The 15,553-nt window shown below is 45.6% G+C and overlaps 14 non-coding genes across 14 annotated transcripts; 9 read left to right on the plus strand and 5 right to left on the minus strand.

Annotated features, from left to right (window-relative positions):
• Window positions 1–706: 706 nt before the first annotated feature.
• Window positions 707–780, minus strand: trnat-cgu (transfer RNA threonine (anticodon CGU)). Its single transcript has one exon. It is a non-coding gene; the product is annotated as a tRNA-Thr (tRNA).
• Window positions 781–890: 110 nt separating this feature from the next.
• Window positions 891–964, plus strand: trnat-ugu (transfer RNA threonine (anticodon UGU)). The gene has a single exon. It is a non-coding gene; the product is annotated as a tRNA-Thr (tRNA).
• A 1,984-nt stretch (window positions 965–2,948) lies between these two features.
• On the plus strand, window positions 2,949–3,022 carry trnat-agu (transfer RNA threonine (anticodon AGU)). Its single transcript has one exon. It is a non-coding gene; the product is annotated as a tRNA-Thr (tRNA).
• Window positions 3,023–3,965: 943 nt separating this feature from the next.
• trnat-cgu (transfer RNA threonine (anticodon CGU)) lies at window positions 3,966–4,039 on the minus strand. The gene has a single exon. It is a non-coding gene; the product is annotated as a tRNA-Thr (tRNA).
• Window positions 4,040–4,149: 110 nt separating this feature from the next.
• trnat-ugu (transfer RNA threonine (anticodon UGU)) lies at window positions 4,150–4,223 on the plus strand. The gene has a single exon. It is a non-coding gene; the product is annotated as a tRNA-Thr (tRNA).
• A 1,984-nt stretch (window positions 4,224–6,207) lies between these two features.
• trnat-agu (transfer RNA threonine (anticodon AGU)) lies at window positions 6,208–6,281 on the plus strand. The gene has a single exon. It is a non-coding gene; the product is annotated as a tRNA-Thr (tRNA).
• A 943-nt stretch (window positions 6,282–7,224) lies between these two features.
• trnat-cgu (transfer RNA threonine (anticodon CGU)) lies at window positions 7,225–7,298 on the minus strand. The gene has a single exon. It is a non-coding gene; the product is annotated as a tRNA-Thr (tRNA).
• A 110-nt stretch (window positions 7,299–7,408) lies between these two features.
• trnat-ugu (transfer RNA threonine (anticodon UGU)) lies at window positions 7,409–7,482 on the plus strand. The gene has a single exon. It is a non-coding gene; the product is annotated as a tRNA-Thr (tRNA).
• A 1,984-nt stretch (window positions 7,483–9,466) lies between these two features.
• On the plus strand, window positions 9,467–9,540 carry trnat-agu (transfer RNA threonine (anticodon AGU)). The gene has a single exon. It is a non-coding gene; the product is annotated as a tRNA-Thr (tRNA).
• A 943-nt stretch (window positions 9,541–10,483) lies between these two features.
• Window positions 10,484–10,557, minus strand: trnat-cgu (transfer RNA threonine (anticodon CGU)). The gene has a single exon. It is a non-coding gene; the product is annotated as a tRNA-Thr (tRNA).
• A 110-nt stretch (window positions 10,558–10,667) lies between these two features.
• Window positions 10,668–10,741, plus strand: trnat-ugu (transfer RNA threonine (anticodon UGU)). Its single transcript has one exon. It is a non-coding gene; the product is annotated as a tRNA-Thr (tRNA).
• Window positions 10,742–12,725: 1,984 nt separating this feature from the next.
• On the plus strand, window positions 12,726–12,799 carry trnat-agu (transfer RNA threonine (anticodon AGU)). Its single transcript has one exon. It is a non-coding gene; the product is annotated as a tRNA-Thr (tRNA).
• A 943-nt stretch (window positions 12,800–13,742) lies between these two features.
• Window positions 13,743–13,816, minus strand: trnat-cgu (transfer RNA threonine (anticodon CGU)). The gene has a single exon. It is a non-coding gene; the product is annotated as a tRNA-Thr (tRNA).
• A 110-nt stretch (window positions 13,817–13,926) lies between these two features.
• trnat-ugu (transfer RNA threonine (anticodon UGU)) lies at window positions 13,927–14,000 on the plus strand. Its single transcript has one exon. It is a non-coding gene; the product is annotated as a tRNA-Thr (tRNA).
• Window positions 14,001–15,553: the final 1,553 nt, after the last annotated feature.

Below are 15,553 nucleotides of genomic sequence, written 5' to 3' on the forward strand. Positions count from 1 at the left end.
TATTGATGTCTTGGGCGTGTCTAAATCTTCATTGTGTCAAAGGAGCTTGCAAAGAAAAGCGTCTAGACTTCTTTAAGTTGCTTGAAGACGTTTCACCTCTCATCCGAGAAGCTTCTTAAGTTCTAAGGTCAAATGGTGGAGAGTCCCAGATATAAACCTAGTGGGAGTGACCCCCCACAGAGGGACAAAAGGACCCCCTGATGATCCTCTAATCGCCTGAGCCAAGGTGTGAAACTGGGTGTGGGTCCCCATCAGCCAGAGTTTCGGTTGTGTTCATTGTGAAACCTGGCCCCACCTTATCATGCGAATTCCTGAGGTCAGATGGCCCAGGATGTGAGTGGGTGTTAAGGCGTCTGGGAAGGGATCTCAAAACTGGATTATAGATGGCAGAGAGTTGGTGTCGTAAACCCCCGCCTCTGTTCAAAGATGGTCGCTCACAGTGGACATAGATGGCTTCTTTCACTCCTCTTTCAAACCATCTGTCCTCTCTGTCCAAAATGGCAACGTTGGCATCCTCGAAAGAGTGTCCTTTATCCTTAAGATGCAGATGGACAGCTGAGTCTTGTCTTGTGGAGGTGGCTCTTCTGTGTTGTGCCATGCCATCATTGTGTCCTCTTCTTGGAAACGAAGGAGAGAAAGCATAACTCCCAATGCTTCCCGCCATCAGCACCCGTTAATGAAATGTAATGGCATTGGTAGGGAGGTAAGGCACTGCCGGGATTTGAACCCAGGATCTCCTGTTTACGAGACAGGCGCTTTGGCCAGCTAAGCCACAGCGCCTTGAGCTGTGTTCCTCTGGCTGCTGCCCAACAGCTGGTGGGGAAAAATGTGACGAACTGATTCAAACCTGTGTCTGCAGAGGTTACTTGGTTTTTCCCTTCCCTGAAGGAGGCACTGTAGCTTAGCCGGTCAAAGCACCTGTCTTGTAAACAGGAGATCCTGGGTTCAAATCCCAGCAGTGCCTGTTGAGCTGTTTCAAAATAAGAGGCAACTTTTCCTCAATGTCAAAATAAAAGAAAGTAAGGTGTTGAATCTCAAGTTTGGAGGCACTAAAGATTTAGCAAAGGACACCCCAGCAGCTGTGCACCACATGCAGATGAAAAACAATCAAAACTGAAAGTGTACTCAAACATGAAACTGCGCAACTGTAACAACAGACATAAATGGACCAGTATAGAAACTGGGTGAGGCAGGGTTATATTGAGCTTTCGTCCCAAAAGTAATGTCAACATTCTGCAAATCATTCGAGTTACTGATAAGAGAAGGTAAGACTGTTAGGTGTTGTGTTAAAATAAATGCCCAAGTGTTCTCTATTAAAAACAGCATAAGGAGGTGTTCTAGTCTTCTTGTTTCCTCTTATGTTATGGAAAAGTGTATAGGCAGCAGGAATTTGAGTCAGGTCTCGGTTTTTCTTGATGATGTCACTCCTTTCTCAGCTACACTTGAGAACCATGAGGAACGATCGCTGAAGGTCCTCCATAGGATGAAAGAATTTACTTTAAAGCTGTCGCCAGAGAAATGTCAGTTCTTCAGGACATCTGTCCAATATCTCGGCTATGTTGTATCATCAGAAGGGGTCAAAACAGATCCAGCTGCCCTCACTACTTGGCCAAGACCAGCTAACATCAAGTAGCTTAAGTCTTTCCTTGGGTTCACTGGATATTACAGGAGGTTTATAAAAGACTATTCCAAGCTTGCAATACCCCTTAATCACTTAAGTGCTGGTTGCCTCCCACTGAAGAGAATATCCAGTCTGTCTGGCAGAAACCACAAGGTTTCTACCAGTGCGGATCTCAAAAAACCTTTTCACGAAAAATGGACCCCAACCGCTGAAGATACTTTGAAGACATTGACTCTCAAGCTCACAACAGCTCCTGTTCTTGGGTTTGCAGATCCAAAGAGACATTATATTGTGCACACCGATGCAAGCGCCCATGTTCTCGGTGCAGCCTTATATCAAGAACAGGAGAACAAGTTAAGAGTCACTGCCTGTGCCAGTAGGGGTCTCTCCAAGTCCGAGCAAAGGTACCCTGCACACAAGCTTGACTTCCTGTCTGTGAAGTGGGCTGTCACCCAGAACGTTTTCCGCTATCTCTATGGAGCAAAATTTACAGTGATGACAGACAATAATCCACTCACATATGTTTTAACATCTGCAAACTTGGATGCAGTAGGGCATTGCTGGTTGGCCGTACTTTCCAGTTTTGATTTTGACATTGAGTATAGCGCTGGGAAGAACAACCAAGATGCAGATGGGCTGTTGAGACGTCCGTATCGGCATGCCTGTGATATATCTGATCAGAGTTCTAATGATGAGGAAAATGCCATTGAAGGCTTTACTGCACAGCTCTTGCGCCGCAACAAAGAGCCTGATTTTCCAACCGAGGCAGTAAAGGCAGTATGCAAGAGACATGAGTATTCCTCAACTCTTGAGGAGGAGGCAGCAGTATCATCGTCTGCACGAGTACAATGTTTGGCTATTGGAGCCTCTGCAATACCAGCAGATTTCTGTCAAACTGATGTAGCTGGGCCATGCCCCCTGAAGCAGATGTCTCTTTCCGATTGGCTACGTGAACAGAAATTAGATCTGGAGAGCTGAGAGAGTCTTGCAGAAAGCTACCAGTTAGCCATTGAGCACAGTCAAAAGAGTGCTTTGCGAAACAAACAAAGGTTTGACAGTCAAGTGCGGGAATCCACCCTTGCCAAGGGAAATAGAGTTGTTTTGAGGACTTGTTCAGACTCACCCTGTTGAATCAGTCTCAAAAGATTCTCCTTCACCTTATGATGTTTCCACTGAGGTCATTGAAGAAGTGAAGAACAGGAAGTTACTTGTTGGACTATTTGACCATATCCTACATTTATAGTGCACAAAGGTTAAAAAGATTGAACTCGTCTCCTTCTGCAGTACCAGGTAATACCAGGTATCACCGGTTTGCCTCACCGCAGGAGGCACTGTGGCTTAGCTGGTCAAAGCGCCTGTCTAGTAAGCAGGAGACCCTGGGTTCAAATCCCAGCAGTGCCTTGCTATTACCATTTGAAACCATCTTCTTCACAGTGTTGATTGCATTGTTAATCTTGGAGTTGGGAAATCTTTCAAAGTCTGTGTATGTCCTCAGTTATCCACCTCACGGTACTCTTGAGAGCTTTAAAAACTTCTTTTCACATCCTGATCCAAGAAGCTTCTTCAGTTCTAGAACAAATGCTGGAGGTGTCCCAGGCATTAAACCGCTAGTGGAGCTTCTGAGGGTTGTTCACCCAATATTGATGTCTTGGGCGTGTCTAAATCTTCATTGTGTCAAAGGAGCTTGCAAAGAAAAGCGTCTAGACTTCTTTAAGTTGCTTGAAGACGTTTCACCTCTCATCCGAGAAGCTTCTTAAGTTCTAAGGTCAAATGGTGGAGAGTCCCAGATATAAACCTAGTGGGAGTGACCCCCCACAGAGGGACAAAAGGACCCCCTGATGATCCTCTAATCGCCTGAGCCAAGGTGTGAAACTGGGTGTGGGTCCCCATCAGCCAGAGTTTCGGTTGTGTTCATTGTGAAACCTGGCCCCACCTTATCATGCGAATTCCTGAGGTCAGATGGCCCAGGATGTGAGTGGGTGTTAAGGCGTCTGGGAAGGGATCTCAAAACTGGATTATAGATGGCAGAGAGTTGGTGTCGTAAACCCCCGCCTCTGTTCAAAGATGGTCGCTCACAGTGGACATAGATGGCTTCTTTCACTCCTCTTTCAAACCATCTGTCCTCTCTGTCCAAAATGGCAACGTTGGCATCCTCGAAAGAGTGTCCTTTATCCTTAAGATGCAGATGGACAGCTGAGTCTTGTCTTGTGGAGGTGGCTCTTCTGTGTTGTGCCATGCCATCATTGTGTCCTCTTCTTGGAAACGAAGGAGAGAAAGCATAACTCCCAATGCTTCCTGCCATAAGCACTCGTTAATGAAATGTAATGGCATTGGTAGGGAGGTAAGGCACTGCCGGGATTTGAACCCAGGATCTCCTGTTTACGAGACAGGCGCTTTGGCCAGCTAAGCCACAGCGCCTTGAGCCGTGTTCCTCTGGCTGCTGCCCAACAGCTGGTGGGGAAAAATGTGACGAACTGATTCAAACCTGTGTCTGCAGAGGTTACTTGGTTTTTCCCTTCCCTGAAGGAGGCACTGTAGCTTAGCCGGTCAAAGCACCTGTCTTGTAAACAGGAGATCCTGGGTTCAAATCCCAGCAGTGCCTGTTGAGCTGTTTCAAAATAAGAGGCAACTTTTCCTCAATGTCAAAATAAAAGAAAGTAAGGTGTTGAATCTCAAGTTTGGAGGCACTAAAGATTTAGCAAAGGACACCCCAGCAGCTGTGCACCACATGCAGATGAAAAACAATCAAAACTGAAAGTGTACTCAAACATGAAACTGCGCAACTGTAACAACAGACATAAATGGACCAGTATAGAAACTGGGTGAGGCAGGGTTATATTGAGCTTTCGTCCCAAAAGTAATGTCAACATTCTGCAAATCATTCGAGTTACTGATAAGAGAAGGTAAGACTGTTAGGTGTTGTGTTAAAATAAATGCCCAAGTGTTCTCTATTAAAAACAGCATAAGGAGGTGTTCTAGTCTTCTTGTTTCCTCTTATGTTATGGAAAAGTGTATAGGCAGCAGGAATTTGAGTCAGGTCTCGGTTTTTCTTGATGATGTCACTCCTTTCTCAGCTACACTTGAGAACCATGAGGAACGATCGCTGAAGGTCCTCCATAGGATGAAAGAATTTACTTTAAAGCTGTCGCCAGAGAAATGTCAGTTCTTCAGGACATCTGTCCAATATCTCGGCTATGTTGTATCATCAGAAGGGGTCAAAACAGATCCAGCTGCCCTCACTACTTGGCCAAGACCAGCTAACATCAAGTAGCTTAAGTCTTTCCTTGGGTTCACTGGATATTACAGGAGGTTTATAAAAGACTATTCCAAGCTTGCAATACCCCTTAATCACTTAAGTGCTGGTTGCCTCCCACTGAAGAGAATATCCAGTCTGTCTGGCAGAAACCACAAGGTTTCTACCAGTGCGGATCTCAAAAAACCTTTTCACGAAAAATGGACCCCAACCGCTGAAGATACTTTGAAGACATTGACTCTCAAGCTCACAACAGCTCCTGTTCTTGGGTTTGCAGATCCAAAGAGACATTATATTGTGCACACCGATGCAAGCGCCCATGTTCTCGGTGCAGCCTTATATCAAGAACAGGAGAACAAGTTAAGAGTCACTGCCTGTGCCAGTAGGGGTCTCTCCAAGTCCGAGCAAAGGTACCCTGCACACAAGCTTGACTTCCTGTCTGTGAAGTGGGCTGTCACCCAGAACGTTTTCCGCTATCTCTATGGAGCAAAATTTACAGTGATGACAGACAATAATCCACTCACATATGTTTTAACATCTGCAAAGTTGGATGCAGTAGGGCATTGCTGGTTGGCCGTACTTTCCAGTTTTGATTTTGACATTGAGTATAGCGCTGGGAAGAACAACCAAGATGCAGATGGGCTGTTGAGACGTCCGTATCGGCATGCCTGTGATATATCTGATCAGAGTTCTAATGATGAGGAAAATGCCATTGAAGGCTTTACTGCACAGCTCTTGCGCCGCAACAAAGAGCCTGATTTTCCAACCGAGGCAGTAAAGGCAGTATGCAAGAGACATGAGTATTCCTCAACTCTTGAGGAGGAGGCAGCAGTATCATCGTCTGCACGAGTACAATGTTTGGCTATTGGAGCCTCTGCAATACCAGCAGATTTCTGTCAAACTGATGTAGCTGGGCCATGCCCCCTGAAGCAGATGTCTCTTTCCGATTGGCTACGTGAACAGAAATTAGATCTGGAGAGCTGAGAGAGTCTTGCAGAAAGCTACCAGTTAGCCATTGAGCACAGTCAAAAGAGTGCTTTGCGAAACAAACAAAGGTTTGACAGTCAAGTGTGGGAATCCACCCTTGCCAAGGGAAATAGAGTTGTTTTGAGGACTTGTTCAGACTCACCCTGTTGAATCAGTCTCAAAAGATTCTCCTTCACCTTATGATGTTTCCACTGAGGTCATTGAAGAAGTGAAGAACAGGAAGTTACTTGTTGGACTATTTGACCATATCCTACATTTATAGTGCACAAAGGTTAAAAAGATTGAACTCGTCTCCTTCTGCAGTACCAGGTAATACCAGGTATCACCGGTTTGCCTCACCGCAGGAGGCACTGTGGCTTAGCTGGTCAAAGCGCCTGTCTAGTAAGCAGGAGACCCTGGGTTCAAATCCCAGCAGTGCCTTGCTATTACCATTTGAAACCATCTTCTTCACAGTGTTGATTGCATTGTTAATCTTGGAGTTGGGAAATCTTTCAAAGTCTGTGTATGTCCTCAGTTATCCACCTCACGGTACTCTTGAGAGCTTTAAAAACTTCTTTTCACATCCTGATCCAAGAAGCTTCTTCAGTTCTAGAACAAATGCTGGAGGTGTCCCAGGCATTAAACCGCTAGTGGAGCTTCTGAGGGTTGTTCACCCAATATTGATGTCTTGGGCGTGTCTAAATCTTCATTGTGTCAAAGGAGCTTGCAAAGAAAAGCGTCTAGACTTCTTTAAGTTGCTTGAAGACGTTTCACCTCTCATCCGAGAAGCTTCTTAAGTTCTAAGGTCAAATGGTGGAGAGTCCCAGATATAAACCTAGTGGGAGTGACCCCCCACAGAGGGACAAAAGGACCCCCTGATGATCCTCTAATCGCCTGAGCCAAGGTGTGAAACTGGGTGTGGGTCCCCATCAGCCAGAGTTTCGGTTGTGTTCATTGTGAAACCTGGCCCCACCTTATCATGCGAATTCCTGAGGTCAGATGGCCCAGGATGTGAGTGGGTGTTAAGGCGTCTGGGAAGGGATCTCAAAACTGGATTATAGATGGCAGAGAGTTGGTGTCGTAAACCCCCGCCTCTGTTCAAAGATGGTCGCTCACAGTGGACATAGATGGCTTCTTTCACTCCTCTTTCAAACCATCTGTCCTCTCTGTCCAAAATGGCAACGTTGGCATCCTCGAAAGAGTGTCCTTTATCCTTAAGATGCAGATGGACAGCTGAGTCTTGTCTTGTGGAGGTGGCTCTTCTGTGTTGTGCCATGCCATCATTGTGTCCTCTTCTTGGAAACGAAGGAGAGAAAGCATAACTCCCAATGCTTCCTGCCATCAGCACTCGTTAATGAAATGTAATGGCATTGGTAGGGAGGTAAGGCACTGCCGGGATTTGAACCCAGGATCTCCTGTTTACGAGACAGGCGCTTTGGCCAGCTAAGCCACAGCGCCTTGAGCCGTGTTCCTCTGGCTGCTGCCCAACAGCTGGTGGGGAAAAATGTGACGAACTGATTCAAACCTGTGTCTGCAGAGGTTACTTGGTTTTTCCCTTCCCTGAAGGAGGCACTGTAGCTTAGCCGGTCAAAGCACCTGTCTTGTAAACAGGAGATCCTGGGTTCAAATCCCAGCAGTGCCTGTTGAGCTGTTTCAAAATAAGAGGCAACTTTTCCTCAATGTCAAAATAAAAGAAAGTAAGGTGTTGAATCTCAAGTTTGGAGGCACTAAAGATTTAGCAAAGGACACCCCAGCAGCTGTGCACCACATGCAGATGAAAAACAATCAAAACTGAAAGTGTACTCAAACATGAAACTGCGCAACTGTAACAACAGACATAAATGGACCAGTATAGAAACTGGGTGAGGCAGGGTTATATTGAGCTTTCGTCCCAAAAGTAATGTCAACATTCTGCAAATCATTCGAGTTACTGATAAGAGAAGGTAAGACTGTTAGGTGTTGTGTTAAAATAAATGCCCAAGTGTTCTCTATTAAAAACAGCATAAGGAGGTGTTCTAGTCTTCTTGTTTCCTCTTATGTTATGGAAAAGTGTATAGGCAGCAGGAATTTGAGTCAGGTCTCGGTTTTTCTTGATGATGTCACTCCTTTCTCAGCTACACTTGAGAACCATGAGGAACGATCGCTGAAGGTCCTCCATAGGATGAAAGAATTTACTTTAAAGCTGTCGCCAGAGAAATGTCAGTTCTTCAGGACATCTGTCCAATATCTCGGCTATGTTGTATCATCAGAAGGGGTCAAAACAGATCCAGCTGCCCTCACTACTTGGCCAAGACCAGCTAACATCAAGTAGCTTAAGTCTTTCCTTGGGTTCACTGGATATTACAGGAGGTTTATAAAAGACTATTCCAAGCTTGCAATACCCCTTAATCACTTAAGTGCTGGTTGCCTCCCACTGAAGAGAATATCCAGTCTGTCTGGCAGAAACCACAAGGTTTCTACCAGTGCGGATCTCAAAAAACCTTTTCACGAAAAATGGACCCCAACCGCTGAAGATACTTTGAAGACATTGACTCTCAAGCTCACAACAGCTCCTGTTCTTGGGTTTGCAGATCCAAAGAGACATTATATTGTGCACACCGATGCAAGCGCCCATGTTCTCGGTGCAGCCTTATATCAAGAACAGGAGAACAAGTTAAGAGTCACTGCCTGTGCCAGTAGGGGTCTCTCCAAGTCCGAGCAAAGGTACCCTGCACACAAGCTTGACTTCCTGTCTGTGAAGTGGGCTGTCACCCAGAACGTTTTCCGCTATCTCTATGGAGCAAAATTTACAGTGATGACAGACAATAATCCACTCACATATGTTTTAACATCTGCAAACTTGGATGCAGTAGGGCATTGCTGGTTGGCCGTACTTTCCAGTTTTGATTTTGACATTGAGTATAGCGCTGGGAAGAACAACCAAGATGCAGATGGGCTGTTGAGACGTCCGTATCGGCATGCCTGTGATATATCTGATCAGAGTTCTAATGATGAGGAAAATGCCATTGAAGGCTTTACTGCACAGCTCTTACGCCGCAACAAAGAGCCTGATTTTCCAACCGAGGCAGTAAAGGCAGTATGCAAGAGACATGAGTATTCCTCAACTCTTGAGGAGGAGGCAGCAGTATCATCGTCTGCACGAGTACAATGTTTGGCTATTGGAGCCTCTGCAATACCAGCAGATTTCTGTCAAACTGATGTAGCTGGGCCATGCCCCCTGAAGCAGATGTCTCTTTCCGATTGGCTACGTGAACAGAAATTAGATCTGGAGAGCTGAGAGAGTCTTGCAGAAAGCTACCAGTTAGCCATTGAGCACAGTCAAAAGAGTGCTTTGCGAAACAAACAAAGGTTTGACAGTCAAGTGCGGGAATCCACCCTTGCCAAGGGAAATAGAGTTGTTTTGAGGACTTGTTCAGACTCACCCTGTTGAATCAGTCTCAAAAGATTCTCCTTCACCTTATGATGTTTCCACTGAGGTCATTGAAGAAGTGAAGAACAGGAAGTTACTTGTTGGACTATTTGACCATATCCTACATTTATAGTGCACAAAGGTTAAAAAGATTGAGCTCGTCTCCTTCTGCAGTACCAGGTAATACCAGGTATCACCGGTTTGCCTCACCGCAGGAGGCACTGTGGCTTAGCTGGTCAAAGCGCCTGTCTAGTAAGCAGGAGACCCTGGGTTCAAATCCCAGCAGTGCCTTGCTATTACCATTTGAAACCATCTTCTTCACAGTGTTGATTGCATTGTTAATCTTGGAGTTGGGAAATCTTTCAAAGTCTGTGTATGTACTCAGTTATCCACCTCACGGTACTCTTGAGAGCTTTAAAAACTTCTTTTCACATCCTGATCCAAGAAGCTTCTTCAGTTCTAGAACAAATGCTGGAGGTGTCCCAGGCATTAAACCGCTAGTGGAGCTTCTGAGGGTTGTTCACCCAATATTGATGTCTTGGGCGTGTCTAAATCTTCATTGTGTCAAAGGAGCTTGCAAAGAAAAGCGTCTAGACTTCTTTAAGTTGCTTGAAGACGTTTCACCTCTCATCCGAGAAGCTTCTTAAGTTCTAAGGTCAAATGGTGGAGAGTCCCAGATATAAACCTAGTGGGAGTGACCCCCCACAGAGGGACAAAAGGACCCCCTGATGATCCTCTAATCGCCTGAGCCAAGGTGTGAAACTGGGTGTGGGTCCCCATCAGCCAGAGTTTCGGTTGTGTTCATTGTGAAACCTGGCCCCACCTTATCATGCGAATTCCTGAGGTCAGATGGCCCAGGATGTGAGTGGGTGTTAAGGCGTCTGGGAAGGGATCTCAAAACTGGATTATAGATGGCAGAGAGTTGGTGTCGTAAACCCCCGCCTCTGTTCAAAGATGGTCGCTCACAGTGGACATAGATGGCTTCTTTCACTCCTCTTTCAAACCATCTGTCCTCTCTGTCCAAAATGGCAACGTTGGCATCCTCGAAAGAGTGTCCTTTATCCTTAAGATGCAGATGGACAGCTGAGTCTTGTCTTGTGGAGGTGGCTCTTCTGTGTTGTGCCATGCCATCATTGTGTCCTCTTCTTGGAAACGAAGGAGAGAAAGCATAACTCCCAATGCTTCCCGCCATCAGCACCCGTTAATGAAATGTAATGGCATTGGTAGGGAGGTAAGGCACTGCCGGGATTTGAACCCAGGATCTCCTGTTTACGAGACAGGCGCTTTGGCCAGCTAAGCCACAGCGCCTTGAGCTGTGTTCCTCTGGCTGCTGCCCAACAGCTGGTGGGGAAAAATGTGACGAACTGATTCAAACCTGTGTCTGCAGAGGTTACTTGGTTTTTCCCTTCCCTGAAGGAGGCACTGTAGCTTAGCCGGTCAAAGCACCTGTCTTGTAAACAGGAGATCCTGGGTTCAAATCCCAGCAGTGCCTGTTGAGCTGTTTCAAAATAAGAGGCAACTTTTCCTCAATGTCAAAATAAAAGAAAGTAAGGTGTTGAATCTCAAGTTTGGAGGCACTAAAGATTTAGCAAAGGACACCCCAGCAGCTGTGCACCACATGCAGATGAAAAACAATCAAAACTGAAAGTGTACTCAAACATGAAACTGCGCAACTGTAACAACAGACATAAATGGACCAGTATAGAAACTGGGTGAGGCAGGGTTATATTGAGCTTTCGTCCCAAAAGTAATGTCAACATTCTGCAAATCATTCGAGTTACTGATAAGAGAAGGTAAGACTGTTAGGTGTTGTGTTAAAATAAATGCCCAAGTGTTCTCTATTAAAAACAGCATAAGGAGGTGTTCTAGTCTTCTTGTTTCCTCTTATGTTATGGAAAAGTGTATAGGCAGCAGGAATTTGAGTCAGGTCTCGGTTTTTCTTGATGATGTCACTCCTTTCTCAGCTACACTTGAGAACCATGAGGAACGATCGCTGAAGGTCCTCCATAGGATGAAAGAATTTACTTTAAAGCTGTCGCCAGAGAAATGTCAGTTCTTCAGGACATCTGTCCAATATCTCGGCTATGTTGTATCATCAGAAGGGGTCAAAACAGATCCAGCTGCCCTCACTACTTGGCCAAGACCAGCTAACATCAAGTAGCTTAAGTCTTTCCTTGGGTTCACTGGATATTACAGGAGGTTTATAAAAGACTATTCCAAGCTTGCAATACCCCTTAATCACTTAAGTGCTGGTTGCCTCCCACTGAAGAGAATATCCAGTCTGTCTGGCAGAAACCACAAGGTTTCTACCAGTGCGGATCTCAAAAAACCTTTTCACGAAAAATGGACCCCAACCGCTGAAGATACTTTGAAGACATTGACTCTCAAGCTCACAACAGCTCCTGTTCTTGGGTTTGCAGATCCAAAGAGACATTATATTGTGCACACCGATGCAAGCGCCCATGTTCTCGGTGCAGCCTTATATCAAGAACAGGAGAACAAGTTAAGAGTCACTGCCTGTGCCAGTAGGGGTCTCTCCAAGTCCGAGCAAAGGTACCCTGCACACAAGCTTGACTTCCTGTCTGTGAAGTGGGCTGTCACCCAGAACGTTTTCCGCTATCTCTATGGAGCAAAATTTACAGTGATGACAGACAATAATCCACTCACATATGTTTTAACATCTGCAAACTTGGATGCAGTAGGGCATTGCTGGTTGGCCGTACTTTCCAGTTTTGATTTTGACATTGAGTATAGCGCTGGGAAGAACAACCAAGATGCAGATGGGCTGTTGAGACGTCCGTATCGGCATGCCTGTGATATATCTGATCAGAGTTCTAATGATGAGGAAAATGCCATTGAAGGCTTTACTGCACAGCTCTTGCGCCGCAACAAAGAGCCTGATTTTCCAACCGAGGCAGTAAAGGCAGTATGCAAGAGACATGAGTATTCCTCAACTCTTGAGGAGGAGGCAGCAGTATCATCGTCTGCACGAGTACAATGTTTGGCTATTGGAGCCTCTGCAATACCAGCAGATTTCTGTCAAACTGATGTAGCTGGGCCATGCCCCCTGAAGCAGATGTCTCTTTCCGATTGGCTACGTGAACAGAAATTAGATCTGGAGAGCTGAGAGAGTCTTGCAGAAAGCTACCAGTTAGCCATTGAGCACAGTCAAAAGAGTGCTTTGCGAAACAAACAAAGGTTTGACAGTCAAGTGCGGGAATCCACCCTTGCCAAGGGAAATAGAGTTGTTTTGAGGACTTGTTCAGACTCACCCTGTTGAATCAGTCTCAAAAGATTCTCCTTCACCTTATGATGTTTCCACTGAGGTCATTGAAGAAGTGAAGAACAGGAAGTTACTTGTTGGACTATTTGACCATATCCTACATTTATAGTGCACAAAGGTTAAAAAGATTGAACTCGTCTCCTTCTGCAGTACCAGGTAATACCAGGTATCACCGGTTTGCCTCACCGCAGGAGGCACTGTGGCTTAGCTGGTCAAAGCGCCTGTCTAGTAAGCAGGAGACCCTGGGTTCAAATCCCAGCAGTGCCTTGCTATTACCATTTGAAACCATCTTCTTCACAGTGTTGATTGCATTGTTAATCTTGGAGTTGGGAAATCTTTCAAAGTCTGTGTATGTACTCAGTTATCCACCTCACGGTACTCTTGAGAGCTTTAAAAACTTCTTTTCACATCCTGATCCAAGAAGCTTCTTCAGTTCTAGAACAAATGCTGGAGGTGTCCCAGGCATTAAACCGCTAGTGGAGCTTCTGAGGGTTGTTCACCCAATATTGATGTCTTGGGCGTGTCTAAATCTTCATTGTGTCAAAGGAGCTTGCAAAGAAAAGCGTCTAGACTTCTTTAAGTTGCTTGAAGACGTTTCACCTCTCATCCGAGAAGCTTCTTAAGTTCTAAGGTCAAATGGTGGAGAGTCCCAGATATAAACCTAGTGGGAGTGACCCCCCACAGAGGGACAAAAGGACCCCCTGATGATCCTCTAATCGCCTGAGCCAAGGTGTGAAACTGGGTGTGGGTCCCCATCAGCCAGAGTTTCGGTTGTGTTCATTGTGAAACCTGGCCCCACCTTATCATGCGAATTCCTGAGGTCAGATGGCCCAGGATGTGAGTGGGTGTTAAGGCGTCTGGGAAGGGATCTCAAAACTGGATTATAGATGGCAGAGAGTTGGTGTCGTAAACCCCCGCCTCTGTTCAAAGATGGTCGCTCACAGTGGACATAGATGGCTTCTTTCACTCCTCTTTCAAACCATCTGTCCTCTCTGTCCAAAATGGCAACGTTGGCATCCTCGAAAGAGTGTCCTTTATCCTTAAGATGCAGATGGACAGCTGAGTCTTGTCTTGTGGAGGTGGCTCTTCTGTGTTGTGCCATGCCATCATTGTGTCCTCTTCTTGGAAACGAAGGAGAGAAAGCATAACTCCCAATGCTTCCCGCCATCAGCACCCGTTAATGAAATGTAATGGCATTGGTAGGGAGGTAAGGCACTGCCGGGATTTGAACCCAGGATCTCCTGTTTACGAGACAGGCGCTTTGGCCAGCTAAGCCACAGCGCCTTGAGCTGTGTTCCTCTGGCTGCTGCCCAACAGCTGGTGGGGAAAAATGTGACGAACTGATTCAAACCTGTGTCTGCAGAGGTTACTTGGTTTTTCCCTTCCCTGAAGGAGGCACTGTAGCTTAGCCGGTCAAAGCACCTGTCTTGTAAACAGGAGATCCTGGGTTCAAATCCCAGCAGTGCCTGTTGAGCTGTTTCAAAATAAGAGGCAACTTTTCCTCAATGTCAAAATAAAAGAAAGTAAGGTGTTGAATCTCAAGTTTGGAGGCACTAAAGATTTAGCAAAGGACACCCCAGCAGCTGTGCACCACATGCAGATGAAAAACAATCAAAACTGAAAGTGTACTCAAACATGAAACTGCGCAACTGTAACAACAGACATAAATGGACCAGTATAGAAACTGGGTGAGGCAGGGTTATATTGAGCTTTCGTCCCAAAAGTAATGTCAACATTCTGCAAATCATTCGAGTTACTGATAAGAGAAGGTAAGACTGTTAGGTGTTGTGTTAAAATAAATGCCCAAGTGTTCTCTATTAAAAACAGCATAAGGAGGTGTTCTAGTCTTCTTGTTTCCTCTTATGTTATGGAAAAGTGTATAGGCAGCAGGAATTTGAGTCAGGTCTCGGTTTTTCTTGATGATGTCACTCCTTTCTCAGCTACACTTGAGAACCATGAGGAACGATCGCTGAAGGTCCTCCATAGGATGAAAGAATTTACTTTAAAGCTGTCGCCAGAGAAATGTCAGTTCTTCAGGACATCTGTCCAATATCTCGGCTATGTTGTATCATCAGAAGGGGTCAAAACAGATCCAGCTGCCCTCACTACTTGGCCAAGACCAGCTAACATCAAGTAGCTTAAGTCTTTCCTTGGGTTCACTGGATATTACAGGAGGTTTATAAAAGACTATTCCAAGCTTGCAATACCCCTTAATCACTTAAGTGCTGGTTGCCTCCCACTGAAGAGAATATCCAGTCTGTCTGGCAGAAACCACAAGGTTTCTACCAGTGCGGATCTCAAAAAACCTTTTCACGAAAAATGGACCCCAACCGCTGAAGATACTTTGAAGACATTGACTCTCAAGCTCACAACAGCTCCTGTTCTTGGGTTTGCAGATCCAAAGAGACATTATATTGTGCACACCGATGCAAGCGCCCATGTTCTCGGTGCAGCCTTATATCAAGAACAGGAGAACAAGTTAAGAGTCACTGCCTGTGCCAGTAGGGGTCTCTCCAAGTCCGAGCAAAGGTACCCTGCACACAAGCTTGACTTCCTGTCTGTGAAGTGGGCTGTCACCCAGAACGTTTTCCGCTATCTCTATGGAGCAAAATTTACAGTGATGACAGACAATAATCCACTCACATATGTTTTAACATCTGCAAACTTGGATGCAGTAGGGCATTGCTGGTTGGCCGTACTTTCCAGTTTTGATTTTGACATTGAGTATAGCGCTGGGAAGAACAACCAAGATGCAGATGGGCTGTTGAGACGTCCGTATCGGCATGCCTGTGATATATCTGATCAGAGTTCTAATGATGAGGAAAATGCCATTGAAGGCTTTACTGCACAGCTCTTGCGCCGCAACAAAGAGCCTGATTTTCCAACCGAGGCAGTAAAGGCAGTATGCAAGAGACATGAGTATTCCTCAACTCTTGAGGAGGAGGCAGCAGTATCATCGTCTGCACGAGTACAATGTTTGGCTATTGGAGCCTCTGCAATACCAGCAGATTTCTGTCAAAC

This window comes from Copadichromis virginalis, linkage group LG3, assembly GCF_057382275.1.
Source record: "Copadichromis virginalis isolate Kocher_CV1m ecotype Utaka linkage group LG3, C_Virginalis_male_GT1.1, whole genome shotgun sequence".
In the NCBI taxonomy this organism is placed as follows: domain Eukaryota; kingdom Metazoa; phylum Chordata; class Actinopteri; order Cichliformes; family Cichlidae; genus Copadichromis; species Copadichromis virginalis.